This window comes from Sturnus vulgaris, chromosome 6 (genome assembly GCF_052056855.1).
Source record: "Sturnus vulgaris isolate bStuVul1 chromosome 6, bStuVul1.hap1, whole genome shotgun sequence".
Taxonomy (NCBI): domain Eukaryota; kingdom Metazoa; phylum Chordata; class Aves; order Passeriformes; family Sturnidae; genus Sturnus; species Sturnus vulgaris.
The window spans coordinates 20463146-20486771 of NC_142248.1; the positions used below are offsets into that span (position 1 = coordinate 20463146).

At 34.9% G+C, this 23626-nt stretch overlaps 1 long non-coding RNA gene across 2 annotated transcripts in view; it reads left to right on the plus strand.

Annotated features, from left to right (window-relative positions):
• LOC148223346 (uncharacterized) overlaps positions 1–23367 on the plus strand; it is a 153287-nt gene extending 129920 nt beyond the window's left edge. For both annotated transcript variants that reach the window (XR_015804549.1, XR_015804548.1), the window contains 2 exons: positions 20465–20628; positions 21787–23367. This is a non-coding gene — a long non-coding RNA (uncharacterized LOC148223346). The remainder of the gene's footprint in view (positions 1–20464; positions 20629–21786) is intronic.
• The last annotated feature ends 259 nt before the right edge of the window (positions 23368–23626 follow it).

The following is a 23626-nucleotide window of genomic DNA, read 5'->3' on the forward strand; positions in this document are numbered from 1 at the left end:
ATTTGCTCAAAATTTATTTTGAAAAATTAGTTTTAAAGCTGTTCATTTTTATTTACTGCAGTTATAGAACTAAAGTTGTGAGGTCATTTTTAAAACCACAAAGTTCAGTGCAGACATGGCAGAAGACTACTTTCATTTTTACTATGTCAAACCTGAAGCAATTTATAACTTCTGTATCTCATTCACCTGGGAAGCTTAAAGACTAAAAGTTTGCAGAGTTCTTCCACGCTCCTTATAGGTTTCATACACTAAGTCAGCAGGAAGAGTACAGCACAAGTGGCTTTGCTGAAGCACAGCAAAACCCAGCCCTGATGCACTTACCAAGAGACACAGAGATTAGACCTTGAATCAGCTCTTTACTCTTATCCTGGTCTAACATAGCTCACAGCAACATTTCTTTGTAGGCTATGCAAGCAGACACTGTACATCTGTCAAATGTCTTCAACCAGTACAGAAATGGCAGGGGTACGATGTCCTGATGTTTCATCTCAATAGATGTTGCAAACAAAACTGTAGCCAAGATACACACAGTTTTAAGGGCAATGAGCAGGCAATAACAGAATCTTTAGGAAAATGTTATACATGTACAGATTGTTTGTATCCAGAGTTCATGTGACCCAACTCAAGACACCTGTCACTGTAGTGAGATTCAACTGTTTTCAGTTTAAGACAACATTTGAAACTGAAAAGAGGGAAGCAAAAAATATGATGAAATTTTTCTTCCCCCAAAAGGTCATTTTTTATATTAGCTTTTTGTCACAGAGAAAAACAAATTATGTACATTTATTTGTTCAAAGTGTTCATTTAGCCTCTAAACCAATAAACTGAAAGATAATATTGTTTAAAAAGTCAGAAATACCTGTCAGAAAACAGGAATGGAATATATTTGGCTATTTCAAATGTTATAATGAAAATACGATGTTTAAAATTAAAAAAACCCATGCATTTAAAATTTTTATTAAAAAGCAAAAAAAATAAATCCTCCAGTGTTAGGTAAAATATATGCATACAGAATGCTCATCCAAATCTCAATGAGCACTTTGAATATTTTCTCTTTCAAATTCATTCATGAAAATGAAGGACTAAAAGAAAATTTATTCATTTTAAAAGTATGTATTATTCATTAAAATAGGTGGTAGAAAGAAGGCAGTCTACTTTTACAAAATTAATATTTATTCATAATTATTATAATAAGTAAAAATATTCAGCTGGAATACTCTGAATGGAGTTGCTAGAAGACACCAAGGATTCTCTTCTCAGAAGGATATATTTTTGAAATAGCTTTTCACAATCCAGTTATTCCCCAAAACAAAGAAGGCCATTATGAATCTTCAAGTTCAGTTTTGCTCTTTAGTACGATTTATCAGTACTTCAATCACCCAAGGCTCTCAGCCAGAAGTAAAAAACTCCATCCAAAACTTTCTTGAGATTATTGGGAGAATTTTAACAAGTAGTCCCAGGAGAGTTCAAGATCCTTCTCCAGACAAATGCTACAAAGAATTTTACCAAATAAAGCTGTAATCAAATGATTAATTCAAAATGCTGTCTCAACTTTTTCATGATACACAGGAAGTAAGGTAGACATAGCATAGAAAGGAGTAAATAGGGCTTTAAATCCTTTTTCATTGATTCAGAACAGATCAAATTTATTTTGGAAAGAAAGATACTACGTTTATTCTGGTATCCTAGAAAAGCTAAACATATGGAGGAAAACCAAGACAGACGAGACTAGTCAAATAGAAATCTGACTAAATAGTCAGTGTATTGCCATCATTATTTTCATACTGAATCCAAAACATAGCACTAGACCAGACATTTAGAAGAAATTAATTCCGTTCCAGCCAAAAGCAGGACAATATTTTATATACAAAGCCGTGATATTAATTTCATTGTATTAATTTAGCCATATAATGTATTCAAAAACAATACAGCAGTCTGGGTCAGAGTCTCTACTAAACTTGTATTCAAATGGCTATCATCCATTTAAAGTTGTATTTAAATTGCTACCATCCATTTAAATTTTGTTATTGTCGTAGTGGAGGTTCTGTGCTGTACAGAAAGAAAATTACAGGGTGAATTTTCTCTCAGTGGAATTTTACTCAATTAATTCAAAAGTTTGATTTGATTTGATTTCGTTTTAAGGAAAAATTAAAATATGGCTTTCATTTCCTCCTGGAGACTCTGGAAATGGTTCTAAGATGAAAGAACATCAGGGGATAGCAACATACTGAAAAGAAGTTCCATTTTAGATGTTTCTAGCCAAATTTCACCTTCTCTTTTCACTGTGATGTAAAAATGAAACAGATGCAATGACAGAACCGTCCTAGAGGTACACAGGAGTACCTTTTGGAGTCCGTTTTCTAGTGGAAGCCACATAACCTACATGATTCCTGGGACAGCAATAGTATGAATAGAGGTCAGAAACTCAGTTCAGAATTGTTTTATTTCTCTTGGGATCATATTTATAAGCACATTTTCTCTCGTCTTTTCCCTTGAAGAAGAAAATAAAATTTTTTTTTTGTTGTTGTTTTTGGCCCATTTTGATCATTTTCACTTGCCCCAGTCTTTGGGCAAGAGAAGAGATTGCATTGATGAGATCCACATGCTCTTGGAGAAGTAGCAAAAAATCCAGTGTGTGTCTGTGATGTGCTCCAGCTTGAGACTTGTTCCTTGTCCTTACAGATTTAGCATTTTGAGGGGCTGAATGTGTATGCTTTCTTCCCGTTAAGATTTGGATTACCCCAAGGTTAATCGTGAGGATATAACTTTGCCTAAGAATAGGTACACTCACCTATTGCAAACTTTATCATCTTTATTTGTAATTAGCAATGAAGTACTACTTTCAAATGAGCAAAGATGTTTGTCTTGAAGTTATCCAGTAATTATCTTGAGATAATTACTGAAACAAAGTATTCTACAAATCATGTGGGCAGAGGTTAAGTTATCCACATTTAGACAGTTATATATTTTTAAATTAATACCAAATCACACAGAGAATTTCTGAAGTAAGAGTATTCCATTTAGATTAAGTTCCATTCCAAAGTTCCATTTAGATTAAGGTATCTATTTATCAATAATGCTATCTGTTTCAAATTACTAGGTTGTCCCATAATGAAATAATGCAAAATCCAGGGGAATGTTTTCTCTACTTAATTATTTTAATTCATATTGGATTTTATGTTGTCAGTTGGTATGTTGAGTCTCCTAAAATATTAAATAAATGAAGTATATGACCATAAAAACAGCAACTAAAACCTTATAGGGGACATCCTGTGTTTCATACTCAAACTTTACATTGTGTCATATTAAAATTGTCATATGATAAAAATATCACAGAATTAAGAATCTCAAAATGCTGAAAATTGCCTCAAACATCCTATTCACATTCCTAGTGCATATAAATATTTTATTTCGAACAATAGGAGACAAGAAGTCTCTTTAAATATACGATTTTTCTCTGTGAGAATTTTGGTTTTGTGAAGATATGGAAAAATGTTGGCAACAATGCCATCTGTGTCTTACCCTGCTTCTCAGTAGTCACTAGCTGATTGTCCGTCCATTGACGAATATTTTATCAATTTAGTGGTTCAGATGATTTTTTAAAATAGTTTAATTAATAAATTCATCCAGCCCATGCTTCCTCAGCTTAAGAGGGAATAGAAATGAGAAAGAAAGTCTTACAAAAGGTTCTTTCAAGGAACATGATAATGGCTGTTTCCACTTTTCTTCAAAATGAGTGATTTCAACATTGAGGGCAATCAGTTTGCTCTAACTTTGATATATCCATATATTTCTGATATATTTTGGCTGTAGTAGTATGCTTGAAAGTGATAGAAATACATATTCTAGAATTTTTCTTGAGACTGAAGCCCTGGAATTCTGGATCTTGCATTTTTCTTTTAAGTAGGATAAACATACTGTTAGCTTTTTTTAGTGTTAGCTTTGTCTGGTGAATGTTAGTCAGCCAGTTTGGCTGGCTGGCCCCTTCTCAGAGTTATGAAATACTCAGTGCAGCACAGAATCCTCCTGGCTCCCTTGTACTACTCTGTGTTGACTTGGTAGATGCCTGGATGGTTGAAATCTCCTGTGCAGATGAGGCACAAATGAGCAGCAGCCAGCTCTGGCTGCCAGCCTTCATCCTTTGCATCCTGTTGGGAAGGTGGTTGGTAACAAGTACTTACCACAACAATGCCAGTGGTTTTTTCCCCTTTCTTAACAGCTATGTCTTTGCCTTTATACTGCAACTCTTGGGGTCAAAAAGATACGTGGAAGATAAATACCTCTAAGCAGTGAAACAAAATTCTTTTGGTCCTTTCATTTCATCATTCATTACCACTGCATACAATATTGTCTACACAAGTCAGTGGCATGAATTGGATTACTGTAACATTAGATAGCTTCCCATGATATTCTAAGATCAATATTTTGTAATATTTGTTTTGTGAAAGCTGTTTGAAATATAAATAAATGCTTAGAACAACAGAAAAAAACAAATGGCTTTTGATCCCTTTCAATAGTTTAGGGGCCTGCAAGTAAGACTGAACAGATGGTAGGTTAAAAATTGAAAGATGGAACTGTATTGGAGGGAATTAGTTGACTGTGATGTCAGTTTACTAAGAAAAATCAGACAAATCATTTTTTTCCCTGAGGTTGACATGAAATACAATGGTTCAAGAAAGAAAAAAATTGAATGTTTAAACATTTCTGTATCACCATATTTAAGGAGAGGTGGCATTTTCCAGTTTACACATTCGAATAATTTTTTCTCTTTTAGGACTAAGACAGCTGCAGACAACTCCTCACTGTAACAGAATGGTTTTCTAAATTATATGGCAAAACAACATCAAGAAATGTTTGCTATATATCTTGTCTGATGTTATTATCAGAAATTATTTATCCAACATATAGGTAAGAGCTCCATGCTCTATTTGCATGGAATCAGAGATCCATGCAATGATTTAGGCTGGGAGGGATCTCAGATTTTCTCCTTCAACCCACAACCCAGAGCAAGTGTGAAGTAGATCAGATTTTTTAATGTCTTCAACAACAGTATATTTGTTTCAATTGCTGACCATTGTCATTGCATTTTCTTCCACTGTTATCTAATTAGAATTTTACTGTCATATATTCAGAACTTTATTTGTATAGCTTCATTTTCTAAACTGAAGGAAGCAAAACTCTTGCCACAGTATTATCATTGCAGTCTGGATGACCAAGTCAGTTTTATATTGCTTCATTTGGCCTCCTAGTTCCACAGATGTCAGAATCATAGAGAAAAAAATTAAACATGCATGCATTTTGAGAGGTTAATACACAAATACAAATGGTGTGAGTCTTTTCTGCTTATCCAATTGAGCTCAACATGTGTGTTCAAATAACATAGCATAACTAACCCTGCACATATTGCTTTGGGACAATGGGAAGGCTTTTCACCTCATTGTCTCAGCAGCTGTAGACAAAGCCTTGTCATTTCTGTCTGTCACGCATTTTCTTTGCCATCTTAGAAATCACACTTCAGCTTCATCTCCATCTGGGGCAGAAGCAGGGGTGCTGTAATATTGCAAGAAAAACTGCTTTTTTAGTATTTTTAGCTTGATTGGATGATGAGAGCTCTGAAAGTGCTATGGCATAAACTGGTCTTTTGATGGTTATAGAGATAGTTTGCAGGTGCAATAGGCTGACCAACTGCACAGCAAAAAAACAGCTTAGGATGACAAGCACTACATTAGCACAGCTCATATGGGAAATGACATTTTTCTAACAGAGATAGATATGCCCTGCATGCTGCAGCCAAACAGGGATTCTTCAGATCTCTTCTTTGGCTCTTTGAATATGTATTCCATTTTATACATGTCATTAGCACATTTTGTGTAAAAACAGGAGAAATGGTAAATCAAATTATGCCCCAAAATACAAATGTAGATCAAGAGTTTGGCTGTGTATATGAAATTCAGAAGTTAAACTGACACAAAAGGAATGGGAGATGATTACCCAGTGTTAAATATCCTGAATTAAATTGTCCTTAGATCAGGCTAATAGTAATATTAAGGTATTATTTTACTTTTATGAAGAATTAAACATCAATCCTATAATATTATCACCCATCTGAACTTTTGATAATTTTCCAGATTTATACTGAGGAATATACATTTTCTTTATCCCTCATCCCTTTCAATTCATCATAGAATTGTAGGCTGCAAAAGAATTTCTGCTACTCTTTAACATGGACATGGTTATTTATCAGGAACGTCAGGAACTGATTTATATTCATCTCAAGATACAGTTGCCGATTGTAGTAGAAATGAAAAAAACTTTCGATTCTGTAGATATTTGCTGGGTTCCTGCAATGAATCTGCTGGACTTCCTGTTGCATATCTAAGCTCTACTGCAAGTGTCTTGAATCAATTTTTTGTTAAACCATCTCTTGGTCTACTAGAAAAAAGTAACTGCACATTGAAAACCAGACCAACATTTCTGTTAAAATGCAAGATATGATTTTATTATTTTATTTTAAATTATAAGTCTAGCAAAAAATTATAACTACAGTCTCAGGAAAATAACAATCGAACAATGGAATAGCAACATGGAGAACTGAAAACCAATAAAAACTTTTTTCTGAAATATTTTGAAATTCTTCTGAAAAATATCTTCCTTTAAGTCATTCATAGAAAGTACTCCAATTAAAATTTAACCACACAGTGCTGTCTTGACTAAAATCATGTGTTGCTAAGGAGTCTTACAGAAGCTTATTTAAATTTTTGTGAGTTCTAATGCATCTAACAATTTCAACTGGATCTCACGACAAAACTCTACACAGAATGCTCTCTATATTGCTCCTAACAGGAGAAAACTATAATTAAGTATTTCCAAAATATTGAAGATATTTAAAACTCCCATGGACATAGTCCTGGGCAGCCTGGTCTAGCTGAGGTTGCTCGATCAGGTGCATCATACAAGATGAATTCAATGGTCACTTCCAACCTACACCGTTCTGTGATTGTCTGACACTTTACAGGATAAAACATCTGAATATTGTTCCCTATCTTTCTCTATTCTAGGATTTAGAGCTGTTGTCTAGTCCATGTTTGTGTCTGAAATGACAATGTTCTAAAACCGTTTTAACCTTCCCTATCATGGATGCATATATTTTTGTAAGGTGTGAAACCAAAGATTTAAAAATATTTCTAAAAAATATTTCTTCTTTTTCATATCTCCCATATCTTTTAAATCCCTGGAGATTCAAACAGTAGTTTCTAACAGTTTATAACAATTTAGTTATCATAATTTTCATTTAGAGACAAAAATTTGGCAAGCCACATCTCAAATTTTGTTGGTACACTTCTGAACCAGGCACTGCTAAACATAATTGTATCAGAATATTCACGTCTAGGAGTCAATTCAATGTCAACTATGAGAGCAGAATAATATTAAATATGACTATGTCCTCAATTAAATTAAGCAAAAAGTACTTTGATATAGAAATTTTTACCTTCATATAGGCTTTATTAAAGGAATTTTATTATAGTCTTATTTTAAAAATGAAAAAGGTGATATATAGAAAATCAGAGAATTGCTTGAGAAGATGTCCAAATTTATTGTTTTCTGGAAAGTGAGAAAATACATTTCCAAGAATTGCATTCCTTTGAAGATTTTGCTTACATGAGTCAGATTCTTTAACTCCTGAATATATAGACACTTAAAAGAGAAATGTCAACGTGAGAAAGAATAGTAATTAAAGTATTCTAATGAATTCCATCAAAGTGATAGAGAAAAGTACAAATGTTTCAGTTTCACAGTTTAGTCTTAGTTTGCATCTTTATAATAAAAGGGAAAATCTTTTGATCAAAGAAAATAAAATGATTTTGAACAGAAAAGTATTAAATGCAATCTTTATTAAAAAATAAATTACAGCTGTAGTTATATTTAAGTATAGTCACTGTTCTTCATAAGATAAATACCTCCCTAGTTTATCTTGCAAGAGACAGAAGTTTTACCAACCCAAAAGTTAACTTACAAAAACTATTTCCTGACACAGTGGATAGAATCTGCTCCTCTGGGCAGTCTAAATGTATTGATGAGATCAATGACTCAAGGAGCAGAAGTGCTTTGGCTCTCTTCCATGCTGGACAGGAATGCAATTATTTCTTTTTTTGCTTCTGTAGTCATCAATATAATGGTGACACAGGAAAAACTGAAACCTATCGTTGCCCTGCACTAAGTGTTAACAAATATTTTTATTGCCATACTTTTAATTTTTTTTAATAAAACCATTTCTAAGCACATTTGGGAATTACATGTCTCTTGAAAGCTAAATTGTGAGAGTACTTCACAGATACGTATTATTGTGTTTAATTTTAATAAAACTAATATCTACTGCTGCTTAGCTTTATTTTCTCATACCATGTTAAATCTTTTCTTCATAGTTAATATAATTTTAATATTACATGAAAAACATGGGTTGAGATTAATATTTCTCAAAGATGGAGTTTGAATAATGGGTGTTTACAGTTTATTAAGGGGAAGTTTCTACAGAAACGTGATAAAAATAAATGTTTAAAAAAAGAAAAAAATTCAAACCTCCAAATATTCAGAAATACCATTGATTTCTAACTCAATGAAAGATTTGCCCTAGTTCTAAATAATTCTATTTTTCACAAACTCAAGATGATGGCCATATCTTTAAATGTCAGCCGTATATGTCTTGACAAAGACTAGTGGCTCTAACATTGCCAGCTGTCCACTAAACAATGAAATGAAGACACAATTTAACCTTTAAATTAGTATGAGGTCATGTCTTTACATATATATTATATACAACAGTATAGAAACACCTAAATCATCATCATAATATGACAGCTCGTAGCAAGGTACTCCATAATTAGCTGTCACTTTATTTTTACTGATTCTGGACTTATCTTTAAGTTTTTTATAAATAAAACCTCTTTCATGATAGATTACAGCACACAAAAATTTTACTATTTCATAATATCTTAATTTTAAAAGAAGTATCTGAGAGTCACTGCACTGATGAACAATAATGGGGTTGTCTAAAATATCAAAATATATATTTATCACTTTGGAAAATGCATAGTGAGAACTACAGGAAAGTACAGACTGCAGCCCTCAACAAAACACAATTACTTACAATTCATAAAACTGATAGAATTATCTAAAATCCACTTTAAAAAGCAATTTATCAATTATAATTATTATGATCATTATTTACTCTTACCTTTAGTACTTTTAAAATCTCATAACTGTCCATTTTTGCTAATTTCATTCTCAAAAAAATCTTCTTGAGAAACAAACCCCATGAAGAAATTCCCTATAATTTTCAAATATCAAGGGCCCTTTTCCTACAGGTTCAAAAGATTGGATGAAAACAAAATTTCTTAGGAGTTATCAGTGTTTTAGAAAATTTGGTGGAATAATTCATGGTTTTATGACAATTTTGCTCAACTGTGTTTACATTTGGAGAATAATGCCATGCAACTGTCGTGTTTATGTAAGACATAAGGTTCTCTTTTTATGCACTCAAATTTAAAGCAGTGATCATCTTTGTCAGATATTACTAAAAGTAATTACTAAAAGTCAGGTATTACTATTTCCAGATCTCATCCTTGCATCTCAATCTATTAAAAAAAAAATTGACCTTTCATATATTAGGTAGTATGTTTCATATAGTTTAACATAGTTTTAATCAGCCTGAAACAGAAAACAGCTCCTTTTCCTTTCTTATTCTTAGGCTATATAACAATTATGTAGCTGCTGAATTTCTGCAGTGCCCAGAACTGTTATCATCGTAGCCACTAAAAAGTAAACGAAAAAATTAGAAATAAAATATATAAAAGTTTAAAAAACAAGTCAGTGAAAAATTTCTCAATATCATAAAATAAAGGCTAATCAGAGAAAGAGAAACAGGATCTGAATTCCGGAGTGTGAAAAGTATATACTAATAAAATCTTTTAAATCATTATATGACTTAAATTTTCTCTCTAACAGGTCCAGACAGTCAAAACACATTGCAAGCTTCATAATAAAATAACATGTGAGAAGATATGCTACCTTTAAAAGCATAATCAAGAATAAATGACATATGTACGCTGTAAACAGCATTGCGGCAGATGGACGACAGATCAACTGCACACTTACTAAAAACTACAAGAAAATTCTAGAGTGTCTCTCATATCATATTTTTAAATTGCTTCGCTACAGGTTTTTGCATATGCCAAGTCTTTTCTCGTTCATGCTCACTTGGTAATAATACGTACTCTTTTAGCAGTGTACCATCAGCTGACATTATAAATATGGACAGCAGAACACAACTTGCTTATCTTCTTCCTAAGACAAATGAAATCCAACAACGAGTGTTAAATAATGTGAGGTATTATTTCAGTATTCTGTAGGGGTTTGTGATCTAGTATATCTAGTTGTCTAGAAAAGACAAAACCATTAGCTATCACTAATTAAGCCCTAAACAATCAGACCCTGATGGCCTGAATCACTGAATTCTAGTCATTGATTTAGTTGTTGCTCTTATGTCAATAGCCATCTCTGTGCACTATGGATAGATTTCTTTACATCTAGGTTTATTTTTAAACTCTGTTATGGAAAACTGTCACCTTTAGCTGTTGAAGAATAAGAAAGAAAATGTTCAGCAATGTTTATGATTTTGTTAAGAACTGCAACCACTGGTTGCTTATAAATTGATTGGCTTATATGTTGTGATGCTGATATATGCCTTGTAAAATATATTCTCACACTTCCTAAACTGATAAATGGTTCAGTGTGGTTCATTACATTTTCAGTTCAGGCTAGTTTTCGAGTTTGCTCAGTAAAATATAATGAATTCAAAGGAGAAATGAAACAAACTTACAGAAATAACAAAATGCTGTGCTAATAAACAAGTTCATAAATAAGGTTAAATAAAGTAAAAATGTATATGGGGCAAGTGAATTAGTGTAAAGTTGTGAGAAAGAATAAGATGCTATAACAGTCCAATTTGGTTAACTTTATAAGCAAATTTGTGTTGGAGACTAAATGAGAGATTATAAACATGTGGATTAGATTCCTTTGCTAGGAACATAATATAAAGCTTTCTAAAATGGCAGATTTAAGTCATTCATTCCCTTCAAAACTTGTTGACTTCTACACTGAATGTTTTGACAATTATATCCAGCTCCAATGAGTTGTCAAGCTAGGCCTGTCTTGTCACATCGTTACTAAGGTGCCACCAGAGTTCTAACACGTATGTCTGTTGTCATTTTCCTGAGGTACAGCAGTAAACCAACAGGGTAGAGTGAATGGGAGCAGAAATGACTGGAGGAAAAACATTGACTGAGGAGGGGAGGCCAATATAATCTTTGCCCAAGAAATATGTGAGACAACTACTAGCAGTCTAATGTTCACAAATCAAACAGGTGCTTGCAACCACTTGAAACGCTTTTCTTCATTCTCTTGGAAATCATTCACTAATGCAGACAGTTTTCTTAAACTATGCAGGAGGGTGTCTACATCCTGCAGACTATAAACTAACCATAAAGTCAAAGATTGATTAGTCAGTGTATTCAAGCAGAAAATGCGAAAACTTCACTTGGCAACAGAACTCAGCTGTGATTGTGGAAGCCTTGGCAGGTTTGAGCAGAGGTCTTTTTCAGTTATTCTGCCTTTAGAAGGACTCTTGTCATCACATGCCAGATGGTCACAGGCATTGAGAGTCTGTGTATGACCACTCTTGCCCAAAAGCTTTTAGAGTAGGGTTATTTTTGGTATATTGAGACAAGTTGTAACTTCCAAGAGATGCTTTTCAGCAATTATTTAATCAGGCATTCCCATTCCAACTGAAAAGAAATCATATTTGAAAACTAGATTAGGGTAATTTAGAATTGTCTGGCATTCCTCTCTCTCAGCTTTTTGGAGCCTTCATTCTTTTATTTCTGCTGATAAAAACTGTCAGTTCCTTAGTGGCATTCATTACAGGATGACTTTAGAGGGAGATGACTGCTGTGATAAGAGAGAATTGGAAGTTTTTACTGTTCCTTCTGCTAGAAGAGGAACCTTAATTTCAGGAAGACCCTTTTTGTGCACTGGTTAGATGCCCATAAAATCAAAGACAGCTGAGACCTTCTAAAGCCAGCTTTTTCTTTAGCTGCTGTATCAGTTAGCTATTGTGTGGTGTTGGCTCATAGGGTCTCAAAAGACCAGTCAGAGACAACAGATCTTCATCCACTATATATATTTGTTTAGGAACAATTCTAACATTCCATTTTACAAGTGTCAGCAAGTTAATATGTCTCAGCACCTTAAAAATTCACTGCTCTTGTTGTTGACTTTTGGCATCCAGGAGACAGAAAATGGCTGCTGAGTCCTACTAACTCAACTCACTGTTTGTGGAAGGTGAATATGGCAATATTCACTGACTTGATGATCTACATTCTTTCCATGATGCAAGTGTCTAAAGTAGATAAATGTACATTGAGGAAATGTCTTAGAGACTTTTGGGATGGGCCACATAAACAGTAGCTGCATCTAGTGGACATGAATTCTTCTTTCTGACCTTAGAAATGTTCTTAGCCATTATTAATAATATTAAAATAGTCTGGGTACCAACATGCAATACATGTTGACTATTTAGCCTATTCTCTCTCACTTGAAAACTGGAAAGCAAGCTCTGATTTTGTTTGAGAATGGACAGCCTGCAGACTAAAATTAAACCATATTACATCTCGCTCTCTTTCCTGCTGGGAGGAATTAGTCATGAATGGCAAATTAAATGCAGATTAGTGTTTCTTAGCAGACAAGTGAGTCTTTTTATTTTGCACCGTAACATAGTCCAACCTTATGTTTGCCTCAAATAACTGGTCAGTAGTAATATAATCAGATTAAATTTGCATGTTTAATTTTATATATAATTGTTGTTCCTGATGCTGTTGATGTCTGAGAGACCAAATCACTAATCCAGGGAACACTGAAAGACTCCTTGGAAATGAACTGTCCATTAACTTTTCCCAGCTGTTTCAGAAAAAAAGTTGCAAAAAAACAATTGTGGGAAAACCCCTGGCAGAAAGGAAGGCAGCTTGTTTCTCTTTCACATGCTTAATTGACTTTTACCTTGAAGCAAGCACTTTTATATCATGTCTATAAATCTTTTTCTTTGACATAAGAATAAATATTACAACTAATCATTAATGTAGCTCCCCCCTTCTTGAAATTCTATCTTGCTGTCAGTGATAGCCCCTATAGGAAATAAGAACTCAATTACCAATGCAATTGCTATCAATCAGACCCCTGCAGAACAAGCTGAAGTTGACTCCAACAATTTCACAATGAACATATTATTGCTCTTCTGTAATAGTAGGGTAAATTTGGTTTTATATGTCCAGTTGGGGCTTGACAACTAATTATTGGGGTGGTTTTATGGGAAATTCCAACCTCCAAGTTAATCCATCTCTACCTGGTACAATATTAAGGATTAGTAATTTCTCACACGGTTTTGAGCTACTAATAAAAAGAAGCTGAAGCACACGTATTTCTAGAGATTTTTTTTCTTTTGCAGTGGTAGCAACAGTGCACACCCTCCTCTGATACGGAGAATATATTAAGTGCTAGCAGAAAGGAATACCACTCAGATAGGTGTAAAGTAAGGCTGGACATAAATACAGCTTAGTAATGGCTGCCTATTGCTAGGACCAGGCTGTCTTCCTGGGTTTTGTGAGCCAATTTTTACTTACTACTCTAGTGTCTGAAGGAAACCAACTGGGAGACCATAACGTAGAACTCTGATGAGAAGCCTTGGATTCTGACTCCATCTCTTAATCTGTTAACTGATTTTTCACAGAATCACATAATGGGTTAGGGACCTCTGGAAATCATTGCTCAGTCCAGTCATCCTGCTCTGTGGAGGGCCAACTAGAGCAGATTGCTCAGGATCATATCCAGTTAGGAGTCAAAAGTCTCCAGGAATATAGACTCACCAACCTCTCTCAGAAACCTACTGCAGAGTACAATCACCTTCATACTTGCTTCATTATGTCAACACCTGTGTTGCACTGTAGAGCCCAGCACTGAATGCAGCCCTCCAGATTTGGTCTCACCAATTCTGAGCAGGGGGAATAAACCGGGTAGTAATGTCTTCCTAATTTAATCCAGGATAGCACTGGACTCAGCTCCTTTTCTGCAAAGTTGATTTCCATTCTAAAATGCTCTTATTGGTCCATTTGTTGCCTTTCAAGGTCAGCACCCCCATCTGGTGTTTCAGTCCACTCCATTTTGCATCACCTGCAAACCTGCAGAGGGTGTGTTCTGTTCCATCATCCATGTCATAAATGAAGTTGTTAAAGGATATTGATACCAGGATAAAACCTCGAGATAAGCCATCAGTGACTGTGTTTCTGCTGGACTTTGTGCTGCAGTCATTTAGGCCTGGCAGTTCAGCCATTTTTCAACCCACTTCATTGCTCATTTGTCTAAACCATTTTTCATCAGTTTGTCAACGAGTTTGTTATGAGAGACAGTGTTGAAAACCCTGCTAAAGTTAAGATAAACCTCTGCTGCTCTTCTCTTGCCCACTGACAAGTTTTCTCTTTGCAGGATATCAGGCAGGTCAAAAATTATTTCCTTGTAAATCAATGCTGCCTACTCCTAATCATGTTCCTGTCCTTCATTTGTTTGTGGCTTTCAGAAGGATTTGCTCCATCACCTTCCCAGGGATCAAGGTTAGGCTGGCAGGTCTGTAGCTCTGGTTCCCTCTTCTTTCCCTTTCTCAAAGTCCCCAGGAACCTCTATCTTCATGAACGTTTTCATGATAATCAAGAATCGGCTGGAAATTACATCAAGAAGTTCTCTCAATACTCGTTAGTGCATCCCATCATTCCCCATAGACTTGTTTATGTTCAGTTTCTTTAAAAGTTCATGTATCTGATGCTCATCTACATAGCATAAACTTTCCTTGCTCAAGACTTTCCCAAAGATCTGAGATTCCTGCAGGGAACACTTACCAGTAAAGTTATATATTAAGAAGTTATCTTCCATATCAGATCTCATTTACCTAATTCAGCAGAGGACCCACTTTTTTCTTTATCTTCCTTTAACTGCTGAACTACCTATGTAAACCCTTCTTGCTGCTCTTCACATCGTTTTCAAGGCATTACTCAAGGTGGGCTTTTTCTTTCCCAGGCCCAGCAATGCACACTTGGGAAATATTTCCATATTCCTGACTCTGTTTCCACCAATCATATCCATTTTCACGTGTCCTGGTTCCAGGACATCCAGGCATCCTATTATCTTTCTTGACTTTCTGATCACTGGAATGGACCATTCTTGAGTTTGGGGGAAATGAGCAGTGAAAAATCAATCAGTTCTTCTAAACCTATCTTCTCTGCAAAACTGCCTGCTGTGGCATTCTTCAAAACAGGTCTCTGAATAGGCCAAATTCTGCTGTCCTGAATCCAGGATTATGATCCTACTATTTGCCTGGTGCCCTCATCTCAGGATATTGAACTGTAGCATCACATGGTGTACTGGATCTGCCTTGGATAGTTATTTATCTTCAGAGCAGTCTAATTGTTTCTAAGTTCCTACAGGAGATCAGGGTGGTTGAAGTCTTCTGTGAGGATCAGGGCCCAGGACCAAAAAGATTCTATCCAATTATGGCTGCAGGTTTTCCTAGCTTATTTGGAATATTGACTGGAATTCATGTAACTTGCAAATATTTGTTGCTTAATGACATACCTCTTTGAAATTTATTAATATAAAATTAGAAATATGCATGCATGAAACAATTACTTGAAGTATAATGATCAATTGCACTGGCAAGCTAAATATATAACAAAAAATAGCATATAAACAAGTTCATGTTTGCAGGAATGCTGTTATAATTGTATACATTGGCTTTTCCTTTGTGATGATAATGTTTCTGTAGGTACTCAAAAGAAGCTTTTCCTCCTAACATAAGAAAAGGATGAGACAGAAAATGCTTCTCTTATTTTCTTTCTCCTTGTTGTTTTTAAACACCCGATTCCATGATTGGCTGAAATTCTATCAAAATCTTATTCAGATTACAGGAGACATCTCTACCAAAGTTAATATTTCCCTCAGAGTATAATACCAGAGAGCCTCAGGCAATGCTGTGTAACCCCCTGAAGCTTCTTGTTACCAGGCTGTGTATTATGCAGACTTACATTTTCATAGTTCGGTTAACAAGGCAAAGAGACATTGGTACCTTGCATCTAGTTTTGTACTCCATTAGAATAGCTTTAAGTGTTTCATTTTCGACTTCAAGCTCTTTGCATGCAATTCTATTTGCAAGTATTTGGCCCCCAGGTTTCTCCTTGAATCTGTCCTCCACTGTCTCTTTCTGCTCTTGTTGCCAGTGACATTTTCTACACCATAGCTCCCAGCTATCCCTCAACCACAAAGGTAGTTGAAGCAGCTTCCAAAAATACCAGCTCCCAGGAGCAGCCCTTCTGTGCTTAGAGTATAAAACAAGTCTCCATTCCGTGTAATAAATGAATTCATGATTCTCAATTCCCAGCTGACATTAATAGCAGGAAGGAGCAAAAAGCGAGTTAATGTTAATTTCTGCAGGTAATGCATGAAAGCAGATAGGAAAAGCTTGAAAGGTCAACATCTGCTGTCATGTAGGAGAGTTGCAATATTTGATTGGCCAGTAAATGTCAACACCATGTTCAAAAATCTACATGCTATCCTTTCCAATTTAATCTTAGCTTGCAGCCCAACTAGAAATCATGCAGCATGTTTCAAAAACCCTTGAGTTAGAAAACGGGGTTGTATGATTGCCTTCCCATGGCAATAAGGCACTTGTAAATTACAAACTTGTCATTTAATCAGCATAGTAGGTAGTACAACGCCTGTGACTTTTTATATCAATTTTCAGGGAATGCTGAAGAATCCATAATGATTATATACCATAAAGAACTGCAGTTCCAACTGTTGCCATGGTATTATGCACTCCTCTCTTTTAAAAGCAGTGACTAGAATGTAAAACAGATGATGAATCTAATTGATTGTCCCTTGTAACTCACAGAGATGCTTTATTTTTGTCTCTGCTTTGTTCTGTTTTGTCTCACAATATATCAGACACAGAACTGCATTGTTTAGTACATTGATGGCATTAATTTAGAGGAGAGCAGATGTACTTTCTAAAGCAGAAATATGATGACCAGCCCTAAGCAAATACGAATGAAAATGTTATCTTCTTTGTCTAGATGGCAAATAGCAGTGGCTGATGGAAAACATGTCCTCAGCTTATGTTTATGTAAAACCTTCTGTAAAGAATAAGACAATATTGAAGCAGAGGAAGCTAGAAATAGACCGAAGGAGAGAGTGCATGTGTGCACATACAGATAGCAGGGGTGATTATATACAGCTTCAGCAGTAAAATGTGCCTGCAAGCTCATGACTCTAAATATAGCTTAAATTACTGTGCTAGGTGTCATACTGTATAAATTGTAATGTTGCACAATAAGGATGATTTGGGGTGCAGGAAGTTTCATGTTCTCTGAAGAAATGCCATGTCTTGCTATACCTGTCTTTTCTGGACTTTGCTCTGTATCACCTAACCTGGACATGTTTTTACAGTTCTATGCTTCAAATGTACCATGACTTAACTTGCTCAATCCATTTGACACAGTGGGAAGAAGGGGAGCTAAAGACAAACTACATTCTGTTCTTAGCAAACCAGAGACAAATTGTGATGTGAGCCAATGGCAGAGGGAGTAGAAAAGAGAGAGGACTGGCAAATCCCATGAGTGTTTGGTGGTACCATCTCCACAGTAGTTATGCCTCCATGGGGCAAACTATATGCTTTCAACCTTCCCAGCAAGTGACAGTAAGCTGGGGAATGGAGTATACTGATGTAAGAGAGTTATGAACCAGCTTCCAGAAGTTTCTGAGAGCCCTTGATAATTTTGTCAAAATTGCCTCAAAAAGAGACTATTGAAGTACCTGATGTGACTTTGCAAAGCTCCTTTCATTTTTTTGTATCAATTTTATGAAAAACAACCAGTAGAGATCTGTGCAAGAATCAATCCAGATAAGCTCAAGATGCTGCTACTTTTGTGTATTGACAGCACATAGTACCTGCTTAAGTAAAGGAACTATATCTTGGATTTCTATACATATTCACAGTGGCCTATAGCCTATGTATCTTTCAAAGCAGAGATGCAATTGAGAATGAAATCACTCAGCAGTTTTATCAGTTCAAAGACCTGTATAAAAATAAAAAAAAGGGAAGATATTCTCAAACCTAAAGATAAAAATCTCAGATGTTTGATTTTAAAAGAAACTTGCTACATATTTGTATTTTTCTTATCAAAAGCACATGAAAATAAAAACAAGAAAATCACAGAAATATCATTTGGGCATTCCAGAAAGCAGGAGTATAACTAAATTTCCACCTTTTTACTCATTCCTTCATTGCACACTGCTACTCCATGGGACATATGATGGTTTTTAAAAAGATATGAAAAGTCAAACAAGTTATCAAGGCTTTTAAAATTCTAGTACTAATACAGGTGATTTTCAAAGTTTACTATTCTTTTAAAATAGATGCTTATAGAATGACAACCATTCCAATATTAATACAAGATTATCTATAGTGAGAGTAAATCAGGACGACAAAGTGAGAATTACATTTACATTTTTATGGTCACATTCTTGAGGAAAACAAACAGTCTTTCACACACCCCTGACTCCCCTTTCTGAGGTCATCCTGAAGCAAAGTATTCCCCACCAGTAATAACGTTTTGCATCTTGTCATCATTATGCCATAGTGCCTGAAAGAACTATTCAGGTCCTATGAAGTGTTTCTTCACAGAGTGTGTCCATCTGTGGCAATGCCAGTAAGGTTCTTGAGAGGGTTACAAAAGTTATGCTGCAACACGTCACTGATATATTGGTTAATGTAGAAATAGAATTTCCTTATGTCTTTTAGACCTATCTATTTATTTTACTTCTCCTTTATCTGCATTTCCTATGGTCTTGGTGAAAAGCACCAAAAGAGGAGGACTGAGTCTTTGGCACAAGCTTCTCTCTTATGCTGCCACTTATTTTGCCTCACATTGATCTACTAATACTTGCCAAGTCAGTCATGCATGGTCACACTAATAGCCCCTCTCATCACTTGTCTGCCTTATCTCAACCACAATCACTGAAGCAAAGAATCTTAATCTACCTTTTAAATATAATTAGACGAGTAATTTGTATACAGATCTACTCATTATTGATTTTCTTTAAAATTCCCTTTCCCCTAAAGTTATGTGTACTAGAAATGGTGCATCTGCCCACACCTACATTTAGATAGTTAACAATTCTTTGGAACATCTGTTATACTGCTACTGAACAGTTGTGGTTTCTTTAAGAACGCGCAAGGGACTTGACCTGCACCACCTCAATCTTGACTATTTTGAGGGTAAAAACACCTCTGGGAGCTATTTTTATATATGGTGCCATATTGACACAAACTTATGCTCACTGTTTTATCACTTCTTTCCCATTATGTTATTGATCAGTCTGTGCTTTTATTCATTACTGGAACACTGAGTTACATTTGTGTTCCATCACTTCCCAGTCAGACACGCTGAATATTAAAATGCCACAATTACAAAACCCCTTAGTCAAAAAATATATGTGCCTGAACAACAATTAGGATGAGAACTTCACATCAGAAAACTAATCTGGCTGGGAGATACTACTAGAAATTTTTATGATAATGTGTCAGAGAAACAAAAAATAACCAACCATATTTTTCTGTGGGTAACATCATGTATTCACAAGCAACAAGGTTTGCTGAAACTCCAATAAAACAAAACAGTTTAAACTGAAATCAATCAGACCAGAAGCTACTTTAATCTAAGAGAGATGAGGTCTGCTACTCCCAATATTAAAGTGTGATGAAGCAAAACACTGCAGAATTCCTTTTCTCAATTCTCAAACAAATTCTCTGTAATATATATCCTGAAAAGTAGTTTATAGCTCAGTAGGTTTTGCATTTTTTTCTTGCTGGTTACACTATGTAAGTAAACAGTACAGTGATTTCTGTAGAAGAATCAGTATGGCCATCATGTTGATTTGTAGGATAGATTTCTGCAGCTAATAATTGACTGTTAGTTTTCACCACAAATGACTCTGAAGCTCCTGTTCAACATTGGCAAAAATGGAAAGAATACAGAGGTGGGACAATAACCCTTTCTGAACGTTATTCCTAGCTTAGCTACACTCTGATCTGAAGAAAACATTTAAATAAAACCTAGCCAACTGGAAATTCATCTATCAGATACAAATGTTTAACACTTGGAAGCCTCTATTCTTATGTTTGGAGAGGAGAAGGAAACAGTCTTAGAAGACTTGATAAATGATGATGGGCAGACATCCACTCTTGTCTTTCACAGCTTTTCTGCAACATTAACTCTCTCAATGCTAAAATCACTTTTTTTCCACCTGACAGGAATGCCAAGGAATCAAGTGAATTGCTCAGATGATTTAGGGCCTTCCCGAGGAATGTACCCAGAAAATTCCAGCTTCAGATCTTTCTCATTTGACAAGGTTCCACGGGGATCAGTTCTCTCTCCTACCTGATGTTTCTCTGAAAGTTTTAAAAGAACTATTGAGGTAAAATACTGAAAGACATAAATTGTGGTAAAATGCATGTAAAACACCTCTCCCTATACTTTTCATCATGCATGACTGTATGACTATTACTATATGACTTAATACTCAAATAAGATGAGTTATACTTGATTAAATCTTATCTATTGAAAGACAAAATTAGTATAGGTTTAAAAGTTTCTATTACTGAATTTTATGCCTAATTTACTGCTAGTGATCATTACAGAAGGTGTACCCCATTACAGCAGAGTATTTCTGGACTCAAAATAGCTCTTTCTACTTTAGTGGAGTGTTGCAGGTTCTGGTAAATTAAAACTCAGATTTACAACATCTGTTCCTTCAGCTAGAAAGTACCAATGCTGCACACTCAGTGTCCTCTACTGCAGCATGAGATGCAATGGACATTGATTTGAGACCAGACAGATTATCTGAGGGAGGATACAGCAGAGTCTTTGGATGTATCATATTAATATTTTAGACTGCCAAATTTGAATTTCACAGATGACTTTAACACAGAGAAAAGGGTAAAATTTTTAATGGCTTGGAAAAAAACTCAAGCAAATATTAAAGGGACATTTTAATTGTGTAGCATAAATGTTATTTTGTTAATTCTGTTGAATATTCCTGGGAAAAATGTGTAGCTCTTACTCATATTTTAGTCTGTTGCCAATTCTTGCAACAAGTGTAACAAGACTGCTGAAATAACTGTATATCTGAGGTGAATTGGTAAAAGTTAACTATAACTAAAGCTTCATGTAACTAACTCCTCTTTCATGAACTCATATAGATTACCATTCAGAGAGGACTTAATATATTACTACTACACGTAAATATGTACAGTCATTCAAAACTAAAAATATGTCATGAAATATTATGGAAAAAATCATTAGAGCAGTTGAACAAAAATATCAAGCCGTTTACAGCTATCTATCTTCAGTTCCCAAGCACTTGACCTTTTAGCTTTGTCTGCTAAATTATAGATATTTGCACTACCTGGGCATTAATATTTTTAACTCTGACTTTTGTTGTACCTGACTAGTGTAGACGTGGTTTAAATATCTCATTCCTGTCTTTAATCCATATTTATTGGAAGCACAAGAATATCACATTTTAGCTATATGTATGTAATTGTCTGTTTATCTTTTTGATCTGTCTGTTAAGCATGGGGAGTTGAGTAACACTGCAATACTTCTATTCCATTTGTGAGACTCATTCCTGCTGTGAGAGATTTGCACCACCGTAATGCTTGTGAGGATTCCTGCAAGTGGAGGCAAAGAATTTTCAAGTGGAAGTGGATGATAGACTTTATTCCATTCCAGAAAAGAATTAACAGTACAGCCACTTTCTTTTGCAAATTAATTGGAAAGAAAACTGATCAGAGAGAAATAGTGGCTTAGAAGCTCCTGTGTGTTTGTTTGCCATTCTACCAGCACATTTCAACTTTCAGAAAACTGTTGCAGTCCATGTTTAACAGTGATCCTAGAGGCCAAGTCATCTTCTGTTCCAGGAGGAGTTACATGAAATCCTGCTGGAATATAATAATGTCTTCAAGGGAAGGAAAAAATATAGCTAGAAATTGATTAATTCTGCCAGTATCTTCCCTACAGAATTTTAAATTAGAATCTGTCTGAAACACTGTGTATATCAAAATTCTTTTTGTACCTGGTGGTTTTCACCATGTGTCCATGTGAAACCTCAATATGCCTCGAGCCATTTTATTCATATAAATAACTCATATGTGTATGGCATCTTTCAGCTGTGAAAGCAGAATTGAAATCTCTGGTGGATGAATGAGTTATGAAACTGCCAGTACAGAATCATAAATGAAAGCATGTCTCTGCAAAAATAATAAGTACATAAAAATTTCTTAATTAATCATGATGAATCACCATGGATATCACCCAAGGTGGGATAAAGGATTTTGAGTCACAGTTTATTTTTTCTATTTCCATATGCAACTAATTCTTTTTCCAGTTTGTTAAGAAAATGTTGACCAATATTTTTATTAGAAAACTAACCAAGTTACTCTTTTGTAATGTCCTCTGTAGATGTTGCTTAACTTAGTCATAGAAAAGTCATCTTAGAAAGTCTCAACATACAAGGAGCTCTTGTGTAGTTTCTTAACTAAATTAAAAACACATTGTGGTTTGTCTTTTTCTGCTATGCACAATGTACTTACAGAAAATAGCACAAATAAAGAGTCTCATCTGTCCAATAAGTTGCTTTGTGGTGGGGAAATTTTGTATACAGATGTGTTGTAAGTTGAAAGAAAAAAATCAAGGGGAAGCTTATCTCCCCTTTCCACTAACTTACTGTTTTTTTCCTAATCATTCTCACTATATAGAAGGGGATTTTTTTTTTGGCTTTCCTTTGATAAATCCTAAAACCAAGAGAGTATTAAAATTTCAAATAAAGTATGCTTTCTTTTCAATTGTGTTACAGTACTTACAACCGAGAGATTGTACTACGGCAAGTTTAAAAGTGAAACCGACTTTAACTAAAATGAGACTGAAATTCAATTTTCATTGCCTGAGATAAGAGAAGACCTGTATGAGGAGGAAGGAGGAAATTGCACTTTCAGGTTCTGTTAGCTTGAATAGATGAAATAGCTATTAGAGGCAAAATAAGAAAGAAATTTTCTTGTTTGCAATGCAAAATTGATTTAATAGTGTCTGTTGAAGAAACAGTTAAACTTGATGATGTTCTTGAAATTAGGTATTGGGACCAAATGGTAAGTCTGTTTCTAGGTATGTGTAGTAAAATAGAATGAATCTCAGAGTGCTACCAACAGAAGTAATAAAAATTTTTTTTGTTAATATTTATTAAGTACTCCTAGAGTTCAGTGATGAACTACAGAAATAAAAGTTCTTAAAAACACACAATGTTGTATGTACCAGATTTCAAAATCATTTTCTCCTAATATGGACTGGGGCCTAATTATATGGCATTAAGTATAATCTGTGAAGCTGAGCTGAATTCAACCCACTTTTTAAAGCTAGAG